The sequence below is a fragment of the Lacerta agilis genome, chromosome 1 (assembly GCF_009819535.1).
Source record: "Lacerta agilis isolate rLacAgi1 chromosome 1, rLacAgi1.pri, whole genome shotgun sequence".
Classification (NCBI taxonomy): Eukaryota; Metazoa; Chordata; class Lepidosauria; order Squamata; family Lacertidae; genus Lacerta; species Lacerta agilis.
In genome coordinates, this window is record NC_046312.1 from 131,460,550 (window position 1) to 131,479,966 (window position 19,417).

General features: G+C 43.7%; 1 long non-coding RNA gene across 1 annotated transcript; it reads left to right on the forward strand.

The window, feature by feature from the left end:
* Nucleotides 1-659: 659 nt before the first annotated feature.
* LOC117061414 lies at nucleotides 660-1,313 on the forward strand. The gene is made up of 3 exons (XR_004428090.1): nucleotides 660-732; nucleotides 857-929; nucleotides 1,235-1,313. It is a non-coding gene; the product is annotated as an uncharacterized LOC117061414 (long non-coding RNA).
* The last annotated feature ends 18,104 nt before the right edge of the window (nucleotides 1,314-19,417 follow it).

The window sequence follows — 19,417 nt, forward strand, 5'->3', positions numbered from 1 at the left end:
ACCCCACCTTTCTGCCAAGGAGAGAAGGCAGCACAGATGGTTGCTCCATCACCACCGATTTAGGGTGGGATCCTGAATTTAATTGTTGTGTGGAATAGGGGGTTCCTGGAGGGGCAGCTTGTCCTGGTCACTCCACCTTTTGCTGTGAGGTGTCTTTAGGCAGATGAAGTCTGAGGTTTCTGCATAATCACATTCATTTTTATTTTTTACTTTCAGGAGAGAAATTTCAAATTCCCCCAGATTGTAACATCTGGGGAAATTTTGGAAGTCGAGGGGAAGAAGATAGATTTATTATTTGAAATGGCAATGAAGGTGAGTCACATACATGTAAACACATATAACAGCTTAGCAATAGTACCTTCATAGGCCTACCGTGTTTCTCCTAAAATAAGACACCGTCTTATATTTTTTCCCCTCAACAAAACACAGTATGGCTTATTTTCAGGGGATGTCTTATTTTAACTGCGTCACATCGGTACGCTGCATAGCCACGCCTCTCCAGGCTGTTTTAATGGGAGGTGCTGTGTCACTATGGCTTATTTTCGGAGTATGGCTTATTTTCGGGGAACGGCTTATATTTCGCAAATGCATAGAAATCCTGCTATGACTTATTTTATGACTATGTCTTATTTTAGGAGAACCACAGTATATTCCCTCAACTGGCCTGATTGTGAACTGGTGCTCTTTTTCTACAGGAACAGAGGAAGAAGGAACCTCCGAAAGACTCTCCAGGTACGGTACCATCTTTTATGACAAAGTTGTACACTGAAAAGCCTCCAGCTGAAGGGGCCACAATCTGGTGTTGAAGCAAGACAAAATAATGCTTCTTCTCCCCCCACCATTTTGTTTCCAACAGCTCCCCCACCAGAGAAGGAAAAGAAAAAAGAGGATCCCTCTGTGTGGGAAAGATTGTCCAAGCCAAAAAGGAGGTAAGAGTAACAAAAACCTGTGCACTCTTTTTTGGTGATGCAAAAGCTGCTCCCCTCCCTGCCTAGGCAAGGGCATATCCTGCACTGCGCTGGTAGCTCTTCTAGATACCTTAATATGCACTGCTACCAGCTGAATAATGTTACATTTTCTCTCTCTGTTTCCTGACTTTAAGAAAACAAATTAGCCTTCCCCTAAATAAATTTTGTGGGTGGAAACAGATCCACGCTACAGCCATTTCTTAGCTTAGGTTTAAAACCTAGAGTGCTATATGTTCATTCAGAGCCATGTCCATGCTTGCCTTCAGATTTCAACCGAAGATAGAAATAGAAAAAAGACCACCGCAAACCGAAAAGAATACAGAACACGCCCATATTGAACCCGTCCCCTCCTTCCCCTCTGGTTATGTCCTTTCTTTCCTGCCTCCCCTTCCCCGGTAATCCCCCCCCCCCGCTGCCTACCTGTTTTTTGTTTTCCAGTTTGACGAAGAATTGTTCTGCAATGCCCTTTAAATGTTTTGGTTTTAGATTTTGAAAAATGATTTAAACTTTTTTTTTGAGTGTTCAACATTTTACAGCAAATATTCAATTGGCATTTGTTTTCTGTACTGTTTAAACCAGATCAAAATTATGTGTAGAGATTAAATGTATTTATTGCTACAATTTAGTTGACAAATTGATGTTACTGTAAAGCCATACGTTCTGTTAAGTCTTGTTTGCTGGAAACGCTAGAATATTTTTGAAGTGCACATGGCTTGTTGTGTATTTTAAGTGATTTTAACCCAAGATTCACCAAGATGTACTTTAATTCAGGGCATTATAAAGTTAAACAATTTTGGAACAATCTTCCTGAGTGATGGGCTGTGTTTTTGAAGTTGCGAACAAATCAACAAGGCGACTCTTTCCTCCTCCTCTCTCTCTATCTACCCCTCCTATCTTTCACATCTTCCCACTTAACTTTAAATCCTTTCTCACGTGGAAAGACACATTTGGGAAGCAATTTTGCCCTTTCGGCTCCTTTTCCCTGGAATTATAGTATTGCAGAGTGGGAAGGGACCCTGTTGAGGATCATCTAGTCCAGGCATGTCCAACTCACAAGAGACTGCGATCTACTCCCAGTATAAAAATTCTGGATGTGATCTACCCATGAAGGGGGTGTGTGAGAAGCCAAAGTTGTTGAATTTTTTTAAGGAGGGGCCAAGCCAATGTTGTTGAGCTCTTTTTAAGTGTGTGGGGGGGGAATTGCTCATTAAAAAACAACAGCACAGCGGTAACAACTACTTCTGTTTCCTAACTCATAGGCAAAATATGATTAAAGACCACCAATTTGACACAATGGAGGCACACAACGATGGAGGGGGTGGCGGGGACCTTCGCTACATTACTTTTCAATATCACCAATGAAGGGGAGGGAGAGAGAGAGAGAAACCGTGGTCAACCACAATCATCCAGGGATCCACCTGTCAGTCGCGGTAGACCTGTTGGACATCCCTGATCTAGTCCAACCCTCTGCAATGCAGGAATATGCAGCTGTCCCATCCTTTTTAAATTTGCTCTCAGCCCTCGTTTACCCTTCTCTTCCTTTGTAAATTTACATATCTCCCTCCCTACCACCCCCCCCTCACACATGGTTGCCTCAGATGCTAGTCCTACTCGGAGTAGACTCACTGAAATGAATTTAAAATCCAAACATTAATTTCAAAGGGTCTGCCCTAAGTAGGATTTAGTTGGATGTAGCCTGTTATTATGACCAAAGTATCTGACCCAAAAAGATCTGCACATACCAGTTTATCTGAGTGCATTATTCTCAGGGTGTGGGGACTCATTTATTTATAATCGCTTAATCATATGGGACTAAATTACAGTATGTTTTAAGGACCTTTCATAAAATTGTAGAGCTGGAAAGGACCCCAAGGGTCATCTAGTCCAACCCCCTGCAATGCAGGAATCTCAACTAAAGCCTCCCTGACAGATGGCCATTGACCTCCGACTGCAACCTTCCAAGGAAGGAGATTGCAATACCTCCCAAGAGAATCTGTTGCACGGTTGAAGGGCTCTTGCTGTCAGAAAAGTTATTCCTGATGTTTCATCAGTATCTCCTTTCATGTAACTTGAAGTCATTGTTTTGTGTCCTACCCTCCAGAGCGGGAGAAAACAAGCTTGTGCCATCTTCCATGTGGCAGCCCTTCAAATATTTGAAGGTGACTGTCCTATTTCCTCTCCGTCTCCTCGTTTCCAGGCTAAACATACCCAGCTCCTTCAAGCACTCCTCATAAGGCTTGCTTTCCAGACCCTTGATCATCTCGGTTGCCCTCCTCTGCACACGTTCCAGCTTGTCAATGTCCTTCTTGAATTGTGGCGCCCAGAACTGGACACAGTATTCCAGGTGTGGTCTGACCAAGGCAGAGTAGAGTGCTACTTGATCTAGAGACTACTGTTCATGCAGCCTAGAATAGCATTAGCTTCTTTTGCTGCAGCATCACAATGTTGACTCATATTGTGGTCTACTAAGACTCCTAGATCCTGTTAACATATACTGCTGGTAAACCAAGTGTCCCCCATCTCAGACTGGTGCAGCTGGTTATTTCTGCCTATGCTGACGGGGACTAGTGGGACTCAGAAGAACAGAAAGGAACATGCCTTCTAATGGGCTCCAGCGTCACTTGCTGCAATTGGGAGATTTTTTTGAAACATAGAATTTTGTAAAGCACTTACCTAGATTAGGGAAGGTTTAAGAAGGCAGTCCTCATCTGACCACACCACCCATAGGCACCAATTCCCTATGGCTGAGGGGACCTCAGACCACCCCACCCCCCACAAAATTGGGATGGGGCTAAGCCCACCCTTTCACCTTGAGGGGCCAGACCTCACTGTGGCGGATCTCGATGGCCTTCCCACGCCTGTGATCATCCCCATCGGGCTCTCCCATACCTGCATTACACTGGGCAGCACCCAGCACATGCTGTGCGCAGAGCAGCGTGGTCAATCAACCTCAGTGTTTCTCACACTGGCCGTCAGCCAGTACCACCTGTGTGCTGAGCAGCATGGTCAACCAAGCTCAGTTTTGCCAACACTGGTTGGAAGTCAGATCCACCCGTGTGCAGAGCAATCTGGTCAGCCAAGCTCCATAATCTCTACACTGGCCAGCAGCCAGTACCACCTGTGTGCAGAGCAGCATGGTCAAGCAAGCTCAGTAATGTCTACACTGGCCCAAAGCCAGCACCACCAGCGCCCCATGTAACGTGGCCAACCAAGCTCAGTATTGCCCACACTGGCGAACAGAGAATACCCCCTGTGCACAGACCAGAGTGGACAACCAAGGTCAGTATTGCCCACATTGGCCAGCAGCCAGCACCACATGTGCACAGAGCAGTGTTTTCCAGCCAAGCTCAGTAATGTCTGCACTGGCCATTAACCAGTAATTCCACTATGCAGAGCATTGCGGTCTACCTAGCTTTGTATTGTCCACACAGGCTGGCAGAGATCACCCCGTGTGCAGAGCAGCGTGGTCCACCAAGTTTAGTATTGCCCACACTGGCCGGCAGTCAGAACCATCTGTGTGCAGAGCAGTTTGGTCAACCAAGCTCAGTAATGGCTAACATTGGCCGGCAGCCATCACCAACTGTGCACAGTGCAGCGTGGTTAACCAACCTCTGTATTGCCCACACTGGCCGGCAGTCAGTACCACCTGCGCCCGGTGTAATGTGGTCACCCTCTGTGCGCAGAGCCGTGTGGTCAGCCAAGCTCAATATTGCCTACATTGGTTGGCAGCCAGCACCACCTGTCCCAGAGAATAAATTAGGCAGGTCCAGAACCAGAGAAACAAAAGAAAAGCAGCCCCCCCCCCCCGCCCAAGAAAAAGACCGTTGTGTTAAATAAGAATAAGAAGAATGCAACTCCACGCTACAGTTAGTGGAGATAACAGCAAGAACAGTACAGTAATCCACAATACAAAGAAAAGGAACAGGCAGCAAGGGGTTAAGTCAGAAAGGACCATTGCCGCCCTCAAACAACATGGCGATCTTTACTTCAAATGAGTCACGTGGGACAGCTAAAATGGCCGGCCCTGCCACATTGCCCTTAACTAAGATGGCGAGCAACGATTTGCCCTTACAGTAACAAAGCCCATAACGATTTAAACCACCTTTAGCATGGCTTTAGCCTTGGAAAGATGCCTTACAAATAAAATGATTGATTGATTGAGGAGTGTGCATAGCAGGCCCATGGAGAGCTCCGCCCACCCTAGAAGAGCTCTATTGGCCAGCCTGGAGCGTCAATCAGCCAGCTGCGGAGGGCGGGCTCAGCTTCCCAGGAGCCTCACTGCTAGGCCTCAGGAGGCAGGGAAGTCAGGGAAGTCAGGGTATAAAAAACTGTTAGAACAAAAAACACTATGGTGGCTGTCACCTTTGGAGGAAATGAGTGTGGAAAAAATAAATATGAGTAAAAATTGGGCCACCTATGAAAAGTGAGTGCGGGAGAAAGGTAACAATTGGAGAATAAAACTTTATGAAGAGGTTAAAGGATATGTAAATGATTGGTTGCAGTGCCGCCAAATCAATGAAATATTCAAAGAAGATTTAAAGAAAAATGGATTTGGGTATACTAAATAGAAATTTGAAATGGAAATGTTAAATAATAATGTTAAAATATTAGGCAGGCATGTCAGGGGAAGGCAAAAACCTTGAGGTGTTATTGTGACGTCCAGAGGTGACAAAAGGCAACGCAAATGGAGGGACAGGGGAACCAATCTGTGTGTTAATAAAGGACAGGAGGCAACCCTCTTCCTTTCCCCCTTCTGAGCCTGCTATTCCCCTCCCACCACCACCATTTTTGATGAATTTGAACCCGGAACATGTTGTGACAGGAAAGAGAGCCAGGTGAGGGCTTGAAAGGTTTGACATGCACAGGCCAGATTTCTTCTATTATAATTATAATTATTATAATTATAATTATAATATAATATTATATTTTTCATATGCCTCCATTCCATCTAGGTTGCCCCAATGCACCTCTTGGCAGCTCCCATAAAAATATTAATAACATAATGAACTATCAAATAACCGTTTTGCTCTTTTTCTATAGGAAATGAGAAAGGAGACAAAACAGGCTCCGAAAGAAGCACCAGATAAGGTACCATCTTGTATCAAGAAGATCTACATTGTGATCTACAGTGGAACCTCGCAAGCTGAATGTTGCACCCCCCAAACTCCGACAAACTAGAAATGAATGCTTCTATTTTCAAACGTGCCTCAAGGCATGTTTCTCTTTCTGAATGGGGCTTGCTGACCGCCCCATTGAGTCCCAGTTTTTGAACATTTTGGAAGCTGAACAGGCTTCCGGAATGCATTATCTGTAAATTTGACAGCCGGGGTTCCACTGTAAATAATAATAATAATAATAATAATAATAATCTGAAGAAGTGTGCATGCACACGAAAGCTCATACCAGGAACAAACTCAGTTGGTCTCTAAGGTGCTACTAGAAAGAATTTTCGATTTTGTTTTGACTATGGCAGACCAACACGGCTACCCACCTGTAATAATAATAATATATTTATACCCCGCCCATCTGGCTGGGTTTCCCCAGCCACTCTGGGAGGCTTCCAACAGAACATTAAAATGCAATAATCTATTAAACATTAAAAACCTCCCTAAACAGGGCTGCCTTCAGATGTCTTTTAAAAGTCTGGTAGTTGTTTTTCTCTTTGACATCTGGTGGGAGGGCGTTCCACAGGGCGGGCGCCACTACCGAGAAGGCCCTCTGCCTGGTTCCCTGTAACTTGGCTTCTCGTAGTGAGGGAACCGCCAGAAGGCCCTCACCACTGGACCTCAGAATGATGGGGGTGGAGACGCTCCTTCAGGCATACGGGGCCGAGGCCATTTAGGGCTTTAAAGGTCAGCACCAAAACTTTGAATTGTGCTCGAAAACGTATTGGGAGCCAATGTAGGTCTTTCAAGACCAGTGTTATGTGGTCTCGGTGGCTGCTCCCAGTCACCAGTCTAGCTGCCGCATTCTGGATTAGTTGTAGTTTCCGGGTCACCTTCAAAGGTAGCCCAACATAGAGCGCATTGCAGTAATCCAAGTGAGAGATGACTAGAGCATGCACCACTCTGGTGAGACAGTCTGCGGGCAGGTAGGGTCTCAGCCTGGATACAGAATTGACCTGCGCCTCCATGGACAGCTGTGAGTCCAGAATGACCCCCAGGCTGCACACCTGGTCCTTCAGGGGCACAGTTACCCCATTCAGGACCAGGGAGTCTTCCACCCCTGCCCGCCTCCTGCCCCCCCAAAACAGTACTTCTGTCTTGTCAGGATTCAACCTCAATGGTTCATATTAAAGAATACAAAGTGTTTGCTGCCTGCAGCTCTCTGGTCACATTAAAGTAGGACATCTAATTCATTTTCCTCTTTCACCGTCAACAGGCTGTTTAATCTGACCATTTTGTTTCCAACAGCCCCTCTGCCAGAAAAGGCAAAAAGTAAATTGGACCCCTCAATTTGGGATCGACTAGCACAACCAAAGAAGAGGTAAGAATAAACTGTCAAGTCTGCAGAAACACAGTAAAATCTACAGAAGGAAATGAATGTTGCATTCATGGGTTTCTCATTTTATAGCCCCTGGATATGGCTTACACAACTACCTGCAAAATACAGTGGTACCTTGGGTTACAAAGAAGAAGAAGAAGAAGAAGAAGAGTTTGGATTTGATATCCCGCTTTTCACTACCCAAAGGAGTCTCAAAGCGGCTAACATTCTCCTTTCCCTTCCTCCCCCACAACAAACACTCTGTGAGGTGAGTGGGGCTGAGAGACTTCAGAGAAGTGTGACTAGCCCAAGGTCACCCAGCAGCTGCATGTGGAGGAGTGCAGACACGAACCCGGTTCCCCAGATTACGAGTCTGCCGCTCCTAACCACTACACCAAACTGGCTCTCGGTAACTCTGGGTTACAGACTGCTAACCCAAAAGTACTACCTCGGGTTAAGAATTTTACTTCAGGATGAGAACAGAAATCGTGCAGTGCTGCGGCGGGAGGCCCCATTAGCTAAAGTGGTACCTTAGGTTAAGAACAGTTTCAGTTTAAGAACGGACCTCCGGAACGAATTAAGTTCTTAACCCGAGGTACCACTGTAACTACAAAGTTGATGCTCAGAAGTTCCCCCCGCTCCTGGCATCACTCAGCCTTGAATGTTGGATTGTTCTTCTGCTACCATAAATTTTAAAAGCGGAGAATGTAGTCCTTGGAGACAAATGAGCCAAGAGGAAAGTTATCAGAAGAAAGCCAAGATTAGGATACAATACCATAACAGGGATAAAAGATCTTGGTTTTCTGATTGAGCACGGTGATTCAAAGTTTTGTGTTTTAATCAGATAGGATTTAATACTTTTCTTGTAGTCTCCCAAACGTATCTCAAAGCAGAGCTGCTTTGCAGCAGCAACCCATAACAATATAGTGTGCTATATTGTGATTCTGAGCCATGTCCATGCTTGCCTTTCAGATTTCTACCAAAGATTGAAAAAAAACAAAAACTGTGCTGTGAGGTGTCCTTAGGCAGATGAAATCTGAGGTTTTAGCATAAGCAGATTCATTTTTCTTTTTTACTTTCAGGAAAGAAAATACAAATACCTGGAAATTGTGACATCTGAAGAAATTTTGGAAGTCCAGGGGAAAAAGATAGACCTCCTCTGGGAGATGGCCATGAAGGTGAGTCACATACATGTATAAGACGAGGTTTCTAATTATGTCCAGCTGAACATTGCTAGATGATTCCTAGAAACCTTTCTAGGCAAGATTAAAAGTTGGAAGGGGAGGAAATGTTGGGATAGGAGAGCAAACACCACAGGATGTTGGGGGTGGGGTGGTGCACGTGACCTGATATAGTTTTAAACCTCCCCATGTGTTCTTTGGGGTGAAGCATATCACAAAGATTCATAGATCCAATCAGTACAAACACCAAACTAAAAAGACACGTACAACAAAAAAACTTTAACAACACAAATTTTTATTGTGATTCTGAACATGGAGGTTACCACAGCTTAGCAATAGTACCTTCATAGGCCTAGATTCCCTCAACTGGCCTGATTGTAAACTGGTGCTCCTTTTGTACAGGAACAACCCAGAAAGGAAGAACAATTGGCCAAGGGCACTCCAGGTAAGGTACCATCTTGTATGAGGAAGTTGTACATTGAAAAGCCTCCAGCAGAAGGGGCCTCAATCTGGTGTTGAAGCATGACAAAATAATGTTTCTTCTCCCCCCACCATTTTGTTTCCAACAGCCCCACCACTGGCAAAACCAAAAAAGAAATAGGATCCCTCTGTATGGGAAAGGCTCTCAAAGCCGAAGAGGAGGCAAGAGTAACAAAAACCTGTGCACTCTTTTTTGATGATGCAAAAGCTGCTCCCCTCCCTGCCTAGGCAAGGGCATATCCTGCACTGCGCTGGTAGCTATTCTAGATACCTTAATATGCACCTCTACCAGCTGAATAATGTTACATTTTCTCTTTCTGTTTCCTGACTTTAAGAAAACAAATTAGCCTTCCCCTAATTAAATTTTGTAGGTGGAAACAGATCCACGCTACAGCCATTTCTTAGCTTAGGTTTAAAACGTACAGTGCTGTATGTTCTTTCTGAGCTATGTCCATGCTTGCCTTTCAGATTCTTTCCAACGGAAGAGAGGAAAAAAAGACCACAACCACACAAGAAAGAACAAAGAACAAGTGAAGATCGAACCCGTCCCCTCCTTCCCCTCTGGTTATGTCCTTTCCTTCCTGCCCCCCCTTCCCAGGTAATCCCCCCCCCCCGCTACCAACCCCTACCTTTGTTTTGTTTTTCAGTTGGCGAAGAATTGTTCTGTAATGCCCTTTAAATGTTTTGGTTTTAGATTTTGAAAAATGATTTTTAAAATTTTTTGAGTGTCCAACATTTTACAGCAGATTTTCAATTGGTATTTGTTTTCTGTACTGTTTAAACCAAATCAAAATGTAAGTCTATGTGTAGAGATTAAATGTATTTATTGCTACAATTTAGTTGACAAATTGATGTTACTGTAAAGCCATACGTTCTGTTAAGTCTTGTTTGCTGGAAACACTAGAATATTTTTGAAGTGCACATGGATTGTTGTGTGTTTTAAGTGATTCACCTTTTTTAACCCAAGATTCACCAAGATGTACTTTAATTCAGGGCATTGTAAAGTTAAACAATTTTGGAACAATCTTTGTATTTAAAACAATGTAATCCTTTTGACAAATAAACAAAATATAATGAAATGTCCATGCTGTTCATGTAATTACAGTTCATGTCTTTTAAAGATATATCTTTTAAATATCAAAATTGAGCATGTTAATTGTTACACTTTCACTGTTTTGATCTGTGTGATTGTGTGTGTGTGTGTGTGTGTGTGTGTAGTGACTATGGAAACTAATTGTAATTTATAATTTTCAATGTCATATAATTCCAACTGCCTTCTCAAACAAGCAATATAATGTATATTGCCACACTGTCTGGTGGAAATGTTAAAGTACTTCACCTCTTCCACTTTTAGATGCAAATCCATTTTTATTTCTTTTAATCAAAAGTTACTCATCTATTTTTACATCATTTGTTTTCCTGACCAGTATTTAAAAGCCAAAAGGATACTCTAAACAATGGCCAGTGACTTATTTTAGAAAGTGTCCCAAGCTACGTGCCTAATACTACATTGCATACAGAAATAAATACAAATGTATACTGGTAAAACAAACAAGCAAACAAACATTTACCAGGTTCAGTTCGTTCTTTGCAGGATAGAGCACCTGCCATGTTATCTCTGCAGAGCTTCTACTGGTGCATCATATTGTTACATTTCTCCAACCAGTCTTATCTGACCTCGGATCCTTCAGTTCCTTTACATTCTTCTCTCTCTATGTCCCATCAGCAAATGTACCTTTAAAAAGCATGCAGCAAGCAATGATATACAGAAGTAGATATTCAGCATGATTAATTAATTCTAATAAGCACAAATAATTGCTATTTCCAATTGATGTTCTAAACTTCCTTGGGGAGAGTCTACCTATTGGATAAGGTGAGCAAGGAAATGGTGGAAACAAGATCCTCTCCGCACCTTCCTCCTCTTCTTCCTTTCAGGTCGGCCTTCCGCTAGGCTGGGCCAGGCTGCGCCGCTTCTCCCAATGCCTCTCGGGTTGCCTTGCCAGCAGTGGTGAAGGAAGGGGGTGCAGTGGGGGTGGCACACCCTGGGTGTCATCCCTGAGGGGGGTGACATACGGCGCACCATTGCCCTGCGCTCCCAGCTGGAGGAGGCAGGCAGGTAGGGGAAGGGAAGGAGGCAGGCGAGCCAATGAACAACGGAGGGGAGCGGGGAGGGGAGAGGAAGGAAGCGGGATCAGTGGGCGCGCCTTTCATTCTGCCTGGAAGACGATAGCCTTCAGATGGAGTATCAAGTGGATTTAAAGGGTCACTTTGGGGGCGGCACTGCAAACGCAGAAGGGATCTTGCAGTATGTTGACACAGACCTACCGGGTTTAATAACACTCAGATAATTTAATATCTGATTGAAGCTGCCCAAAGGTTAACATTTTCTATATTCAAGGCAGATTAATTCCCTAAGCACAAAGGACACGTACTGAAAATCGGAATTTCATACTCCCTTGTAAGAAATTGTGGCACTACATAACCACAGCTGGCTGCACCACTGTAGCATGTGTTCTCTCTCTCACACACACACACAAACACAAGACACCACTCCCATAAACACAGTTTATGGGGCAAGTCTACCCTTGCCTGCTCAAAAGGAAGTCCCATTGTGTTGGGGACCTGGAAGGAGAGAAGCAACAGCTCCATCGACTCAGGACCCAAACCCTGGAACGCACAGGAGGAGAGGTGGAGTGTGAGGGAAGCGATGGATGCAGCCGGCGCTTAAAAGGGGAATAAAATGGTTGCTGCCTTTCTCTCCGTATGCTGACTCCCTGCCGGTTACGTTATGTGCGGGAAAACCGTGTCGGGTAGGTTCTTCTCTGTGTAAAGTCTTCACGCTGTGTCTGTGCGCACCTGCCTACACTCAGGTATTCATGGGTTTCTTTTCCTGAGTAATGGGCTGTGTTTTTGAAGTTGCGAACAAATCAACAGGGCGACTCTTTCCTCCTCCTCTCTCTATCTGTCTCTGCCCTTCCCATCTTCCCGCTTAACTTTAAATCCTTTCTTCTCTGTAACTCCTTGCTCCTGCCTGTGACTACCAAAGCAGTTTCTGATTCAGTTTTTCTTGGTGAAAAGCATGGATCACTGTACCATAGAAGTGTAAACATGGCTTTATTTTAATTATCAATAAGTTTTTCTATAGGCCATCTTTTGAGGCATAACTTGCTCACAGAATTGTAGAGTTGGAAGGGAACAAGGGAAAATCTATGCATTGTTGATGCTTTAGCCTGAATGCCCCCAAAGACACAAATGTTTTGTTTGTTACATATACTGGTAATAGTTTGCTGAACAGCTTGAATGCTATATTTAAAAAGAATTCAGAGAAAAGAAAACTCAGTCTTGTTTTGGAAAATAAATAATAAGTATTCATGGAATAAGCCAGTGTGAATAAATAAATGAATACAATTAAAATGGCGACTAGACATTCTTTTTTGGCAGCCACAACCCAGGTTCCAGGAACCACATGGCTCCTACCTTTTCTATCCCAGTTTCTAACACTGCTCTTAGCCTGTGCATTAGAGCCTAATGTCTAGCGCAACCCAGACGCATGGAATGCCAGTAGAAGCCATGGGTAATTCGGCATGTGTGGTATTGCTAACTCCCCTAGGAGGCTGCATAGGATAGGGCAGGGGTCAGCAACTGAAGGCCCATGGGCCACAAGCAGCCCATGGGGGTCATTTAACCAGCCCACGAGACGCCCCTGAACCAAGCCGCCCACTCGGCGAGTCCCCACGCACTGTGCTAAATCAGCGCAGCGTGGTGACTCTCTTATGTGGCGCTGGAAATTGCAGATGCTGAAAATCCATTGTCAATCCTTTTTTCCTTCAGCTTATCCTATTTTCTCTAATTTGTTATAAATATTATTAACAATTTTCCATTGTATTTTGCCCATTACAAACATTACTCTAATCCTGCCAAGGTTTTTAGTTGTTTAGTGTTATCTTAAATACATTATAATTTTTTCCCATTCTTTCTTGAATTTCTTCTCTTCCTGGTTTCTGATTTTCCTAGTCAGTCCATCATCTTCATCGGCCATTCCTCTCTGGTTGGAACTTTGTCTTCTTTCCATCTCTGGGCCAGTAGTATCCTCACTGCTGTTGTCGTGTACATGAAAAGTCTTTCCTGCTCTCTCAGAATCTCTGTACCTAAAATGTCCAATTTTTAAAATATTTCTGAAATGAATAATTATTTTTAAACAATTTAAGCCTGATTTGATGTACTCATGTTTGTATATAATACTCATTTTTTTTATTTTTTTGGAATATTTTTCTTGCTAGGTCTTATTTCCTTACATGTCAGCATTTAATGTTCTACTGACTGTAAATTCTTTTTCTCTCCCCCCCCCATAGCCAATTTTCATAACTTCAAATTCAAATATCCTAAAATTAAAACAAGCCTGCACTTTCAGGAAAAAACTAAAATGACCAATATTTTAATTTTTAAGATGTACAACTTTGTTTCATTATTTTTTTCCTATTACAACTATGGATTGTAGGAAAGTTGTACATTCCCACCGATGTCCAAAACTGTAAAATTTTCGTTACAAGGAAAACCCCCCCCCCAATAAATTTCATTCTTTGTCGAGATAGAACGTCTTTGCAATAATTTTCAACATCAAAAACTTTTGCTTACATCATGCCCACACGCTGTAAATTCAGGTTTTCTAAACCTAGTTTTTCCACCAAAAAAACTAGGCTACAAATACATTTTTGAAATACTTTTGAGTGCTGGTGTTCTGAAATCCTCATCATTTTATTGAGCTCTGTGTAAAATTTCAAAGATTTCAAAATCTCTAGCATCCACACAAGAATTTCTAGCATCTGAAGAAGTGGGCATGCACACGAAAGCTCATACCAAGAACAAACTTAGTTGGTCTCTAAGGTGTTACTGGAAGGATTTGTTTTATTTTATTTTGTTTTGACTATGGCAGACCAACACGGCTACCTACCTGTAACTACAACATGACCAGTTCAACAAAGTTGATATTGAAGAGTAATTGCTTTGATACTTATGATCTTTGCTTTTTCCAGTACACTGGCCTGTCTTCCAAGTGATGTGTAAAAATGCGTTTATAAGTGGTCCATGTTTCACAAGCCTACAGTAATGTTGGTAGTACAATAGCTTTGTAAACAAGCATTTTGGTTTTCCTGCAAATCTCCCAGTCCTCAATCGGGAGAAAGCTGCACTCACAGAGCTCAGGTGATGTCGGATTTCAGCATAAATGTCAGCCCTTGTGGAAAGGTAGCTGCCCAGGTAAGAAAAGTGATTGACGCTTGTGGCGTTCACCCAAACTTCAGAGTGGCATAGAAGGTGTTAAAAGGGAATAACCAGTAAGAACCTTGAGGGGGCGGAGTTATGTGGGCTATATAAACCCCTCCCGGGGAAGGAAGAGAGTTCTTTGGTTCTTAGTTCTTTGGTCTGGGGTTCGTTAGTCTTTTGGTTCTTTAGTCTTGTCTTTAGTCTTTAGGCTTGTCTTTGCCTAGGGGGCTTGTTGTGGGTATTTAGAGCCTGGAAGAAGGGTGGCAAGGGAAGGAGTAGGAACAAGGGTGGGAGAAATCGTTGGGCACTGTTGTTAACAAGAACACAACCAAGAAAGTACTGTTTATTCAGAAACCACATGCGTATGTACTAAACTTCAAATAAAACAGTTTTGTTCCAATATTCTCCTTGCCTGAACTGAGTGAAGTAAATACCAGACAAACTGGTTGGTGGCAGCGGTTAATTAATAAAGTGGTGAGTGCAGGTATCAACGGACCGTTAAACGTCTGGGGGACCTGTGCAGGTGGAGCGAACCGCCACAAGTGGTGGCACAGCGGTGGGATCAAAAAGTCCAGTGACTGGAAAGAGAGGAGCAATACACCTGGAAGGGGGAGAGGATAAATCTGGAAAGGATATTATCCCGTCCTAGGGTGTAATTGTGGAGACTCTTGATCACCGTGAGGCTGAGAAAGAATTAAGAACTGGTGATCTCAAAAGTTATTCTGGCAGAAAGGTTTAAGTGTGGTCGGGGGAAAGTACGCTGGAAAAGGTTAGAGAAAGAACCTTAGGCGTGACTTTGAGACCATAGTCTTGGAGAACCTAGCCCAGAAAACAGAGAGAGAAAAACGTTCTTTTCTTTAATAGACTGTTCGAACTCCTATTTTTAAGAAAATGCCACCCAAAAAGACTAAGAACCCAGTGAGAGAAATCTCTTACGAAAGCTCTGGTGAAGAGAATGGGAATCCTCAGGGGGAGGAAACTAGAGTAGAAGAAATGACTACAACCCCACCCGAGGTAGAGGTTCCACAGTTCTCAGAGGATTTTGAAAAGTGGAAATTAGTACAAGAATATAACTTCAAATTAGAGCTTGAAAAATTAAAAGCTGAGCAGGAAAAAGAAAAATTAAAAGCTGAGCAGGAAAAAGAAAAATTAAAAGCTGAGCAGGAAAAAGAAAAATTAAAAGCTGAGCAGGAAAGGGAAAAATTAGAAGCAGAGAAAGAGGAGCGAATGAGGGAAAAAGAAATGCAGTTTCAATTAGAAATGAGAAGATTGGAAGTGACTGCAATAAAAAAGCAGAATAACAGTAACAATACCAATGGGCAAACACTTGTGAAAATAGAGTTAACACGTTTCCCAGAATATAAAGATAGATACCCCACAAGCATTGCAGCAGCTGCACGGTTAGGAGATGAAATTAATGAAATCCGAGACTATGTGTATGATGGACCCATATATGGGGGGAGGAATTGGGAGAACCATAAAAATAAAACTGAACAAAATCGAGGAAAATTTACCTCAGACTCCAATAAGGGAAATTACTCCTCAGAGAAGGGGCCCAATGAAAAGACATCCCTACAATCAGGGAGTGCTGAGGGAAAAGTTAATAAACCCAACAAGACAGATCCTCCTGAAATCTTTTGTGGGAAATGTGGGGAAAAGGGTCATCGGAGGGATGAATGTTGGCAAGGAAAAGAGAAAATAAAAAGTCCCACAACTACAAAGAAGACATTTGGTGTCCAGGCTGTAGAGCAGGGCCCAACTGACTCGGTTGTCGTGGCAACCAACTGGAATACAGTTGAGCAGGGGCCTAAGGAGGTAGCTGAGGCCAAGGTGCTACATTGTAATGCAATCCAACATGATGGACACCTATTACAAAGTGCTGGGGAAAACATTTGGGTAGAGGGGAAAAAATACCGTGGGCTGAAGGATATGGGCTCACAAATCACAATCCTTCACCCCGATATAGTAAAATCGGAGGCCATCATTCCCGGGAAGACTATAAGAATAAAGGGAATTTTCAAACATCCTGAGGCACTACCGATGGCAAAAGTTAAAATTGGATATCAGAGTTGGTCAGGACAGTGGGAAGTAGCGATCTCTGAAGAGATTCCCACTGCAGTTCTTATTGGCTGGGATATAGTAGAACATGTGCAAAGTGCTTTTATAGTCACCAGAGCACAAGAGAAGTTATTGTTGCCCAGGCCTGAACAAAATGATACAGTTGCTGTAACAACTAAGGAAGGAGAGCAGCTGGGGGGAAGGGTGTCTATGGAAACAAGAGACGCTTTATTATTTCCCCTGACTAATAGTCAAGCCTCAAGCTTTATGGAAAAACAAAAGGAGGATTTAGAATTAAAACCCTATTTTGGGGCGGCAGAGGTAAATAAATGCTTAACTCCTGAGAGCCCAGAACAATTTAAGTTGGACCAAGGTTTATTATATAGAGAAATTCTTATCAACCCAGCAAGGGGTGGTGGTGAGATACAACAACGATTGGTGGTTCCAACTAAATATAGGGGCAAGATCCTGCAAAACACGCACAGCAGTGTGTTTAGCGCACCCATGGGGATTAATAGCACAAAATACCTGACATTCAGGATGGACGATGAAATCCATAGTGTCCAACTGAATGCCTCAAAACCAGTTAAGTCACTAAACCATGAACCCAATCTAGACTACAGTAGGCACGTTGTTGAAAAAGCCCGTGAAGTTGGTAAAGAAGGGTATACCTGCAGTGTGACCAGTGACCTATCTGTGAGATCAGTTAAAACAACTAGTCGTATTTATGCTAAACCATTCCGCAGTTGGAAATATAGAAAGAAAAACGTCCTGGAAGTTATAGCTGGCATGGTGTCCCATCAACTTTCTATGAAAGTGAAAGTGTTTCCTACACTAGAGATTGTGTGGTGGGAAGATGGGTACCCTGCTGCTTACGCAACACAAATAAATGTCCAAGATAAACGTGGTTACACAGCGTTAATGTGGCCACCACAGCAAAGACTTTAAAAAGTAGTCTTCAAATTGCTCAAAGTGGGAACTGTTAAATCAATACAGGGCAAAGATGGACTGACAGCAAAGGAGATTGTTATGAGCAATAAGCAATCAGAGCTTTTAGCCTACTTTCATTAAGTGATCACGCTTGTATAGAAAGCTTCAGCAAGCTGACTAAAAAAGAAGCTATCCATAAATTTATGAAAACAGTTCCCAGTACGTTCAAAAGCCAGACAACCAGTTCGTATGCAGCTGTTGAGGACATGGAGATGTGTGTACAAGGCCTCGAGCTTGAACCCTTAACAGAGATCCAGAAGGAGGGAGAAGTTGGTCCAAGAGAGCTTTTGACCCTGAGATACAAGGACTCCACACAGCTTGGAATCCACAATCGTAACAGATGCATCGAGTGCAGGGATCGGAGGTGGACTGTGTCATACGGCAGAGAAAAGACTGGTGCCAGAGAAAGATTCTTCTTACAGCGTTTAAGGACACTAAGGAGTGTGAAAGTTCCCTTAACATCGTCGCCGATGCCCTATCCAGGAGACCGGAAATGGAAGAAGAAGAGTGAACTACTGAAAATAACCGTAGTAAAATTGTATATATGTTGTTTTGGGGGGTGGACATCCATGAATAATGAGGTATGTTTATGTGTAGCAACTGACAGTTGATCAGGAGGTCACTTGGCAAAGTGAACCCTCCTGAATCAAACTTTCTAAAGGGGGGAGGTATGTGGCGTTCACCCAAACTTCAGAGTGGCATAGAAGGTGTTAAAAGGGAATAACCAGTAAGAACCTTGAGGGGGCGGAGTTATGTGGGCTATATAAACCCCTCCCGGGGAAGGAAGAGAGTTCTTTGGTTCTTAGTTCTTTGGTCTGGGGTTCGTTAGTCTTTTGGTTCTTTAGTCTTGTCTTTAGTCTTTAGGCTTGTCTTTGCCTAGGGGGCTTGTTGTGGGTATTTAGAGCCTGGAAGAAGGGTGGCAAGGGAAGGAGTAGGAACAAGGGTGGGAGAAATCGTTGGGCACTGTTGTTAACAAGAACACAACCAAGAAAGTACTGTTTATTCAGAAACCACATGCGTATGTACTAAACTTCAAATAAAACAGTTTTGTTCCAATATTCTCCTTGCCTGAACTGAGTGAAGTAAATACCAGACAAACTGGTTGGTGGCAGCGGTTAATTAATAAAGTGGTGAGTGCAGGTATCAACGGACCGTTAAACGTCTGGGGGACCTGTGCAGGTGGAGCTCAGGTGATGTCGGATTTCAGCATAAATGTCAGCCCTTGTGGAAAGGTAGCTGCCCAGGTAAGAAAAGTGATTGACGCTTTCCAACATTACACCACTGAGTTGGATTTGTGGCGCTGCAGGGGGGTTGTTTTGTGCTTGTTGGTGCAGCACTTTGTTTTTGTGGATGTTGAGTGATAGGCCAAGCTTTTCATAGGCTTCTGCAAATATATTTTGGATGGTTCAGAGGTCATCCTCCGAGTGTGCACACACTACGTTGTCATCAGCATATTGAAGCTCCATGACAGAACCTTACTCTTTGATTTCAGCTTACTCAAATTAAAGAGATTTCCATCTGTTCCATATATGATTTCTACCCCGTGGGGAGTTTCATTTTGACAATGTGTGGGATCACGGCAATGGCAATAATAAACAAGAGTTGGGGTGCCAACACGAGCCTGTTTAACACCTGATCCCACTGTGAATGGCTCACTTTGAAAGCTCTGGACCTGCCCTATATGCGGGCTAGGGAGAAAGACTCTGTCGCTTCTTCTTCCGACGGCCAGGTGCAGGTTTGGGCGGAGGCAGCCGGGCGAGCTGTCCTCTCCGCGGCCCTGCTCGTCCCACCCGCCTTTGTTCGCCCTGCAGCTGCCCATCCTCTCCCCGAGCGCCTTTGGGCGAGGGGCCGCGCTGCGCCCAGGCGCACCACTTCGGCGCGGGGCGATTTCCCGCGGCTGCCCCAACGGGCCCGGCCAGCTGAACACCCATCCACAGGCGAGGAGCACACGTCCGCCTGCGCCTCTTTTGCGGGTCGCTCCTCCTAAGGCAGCTT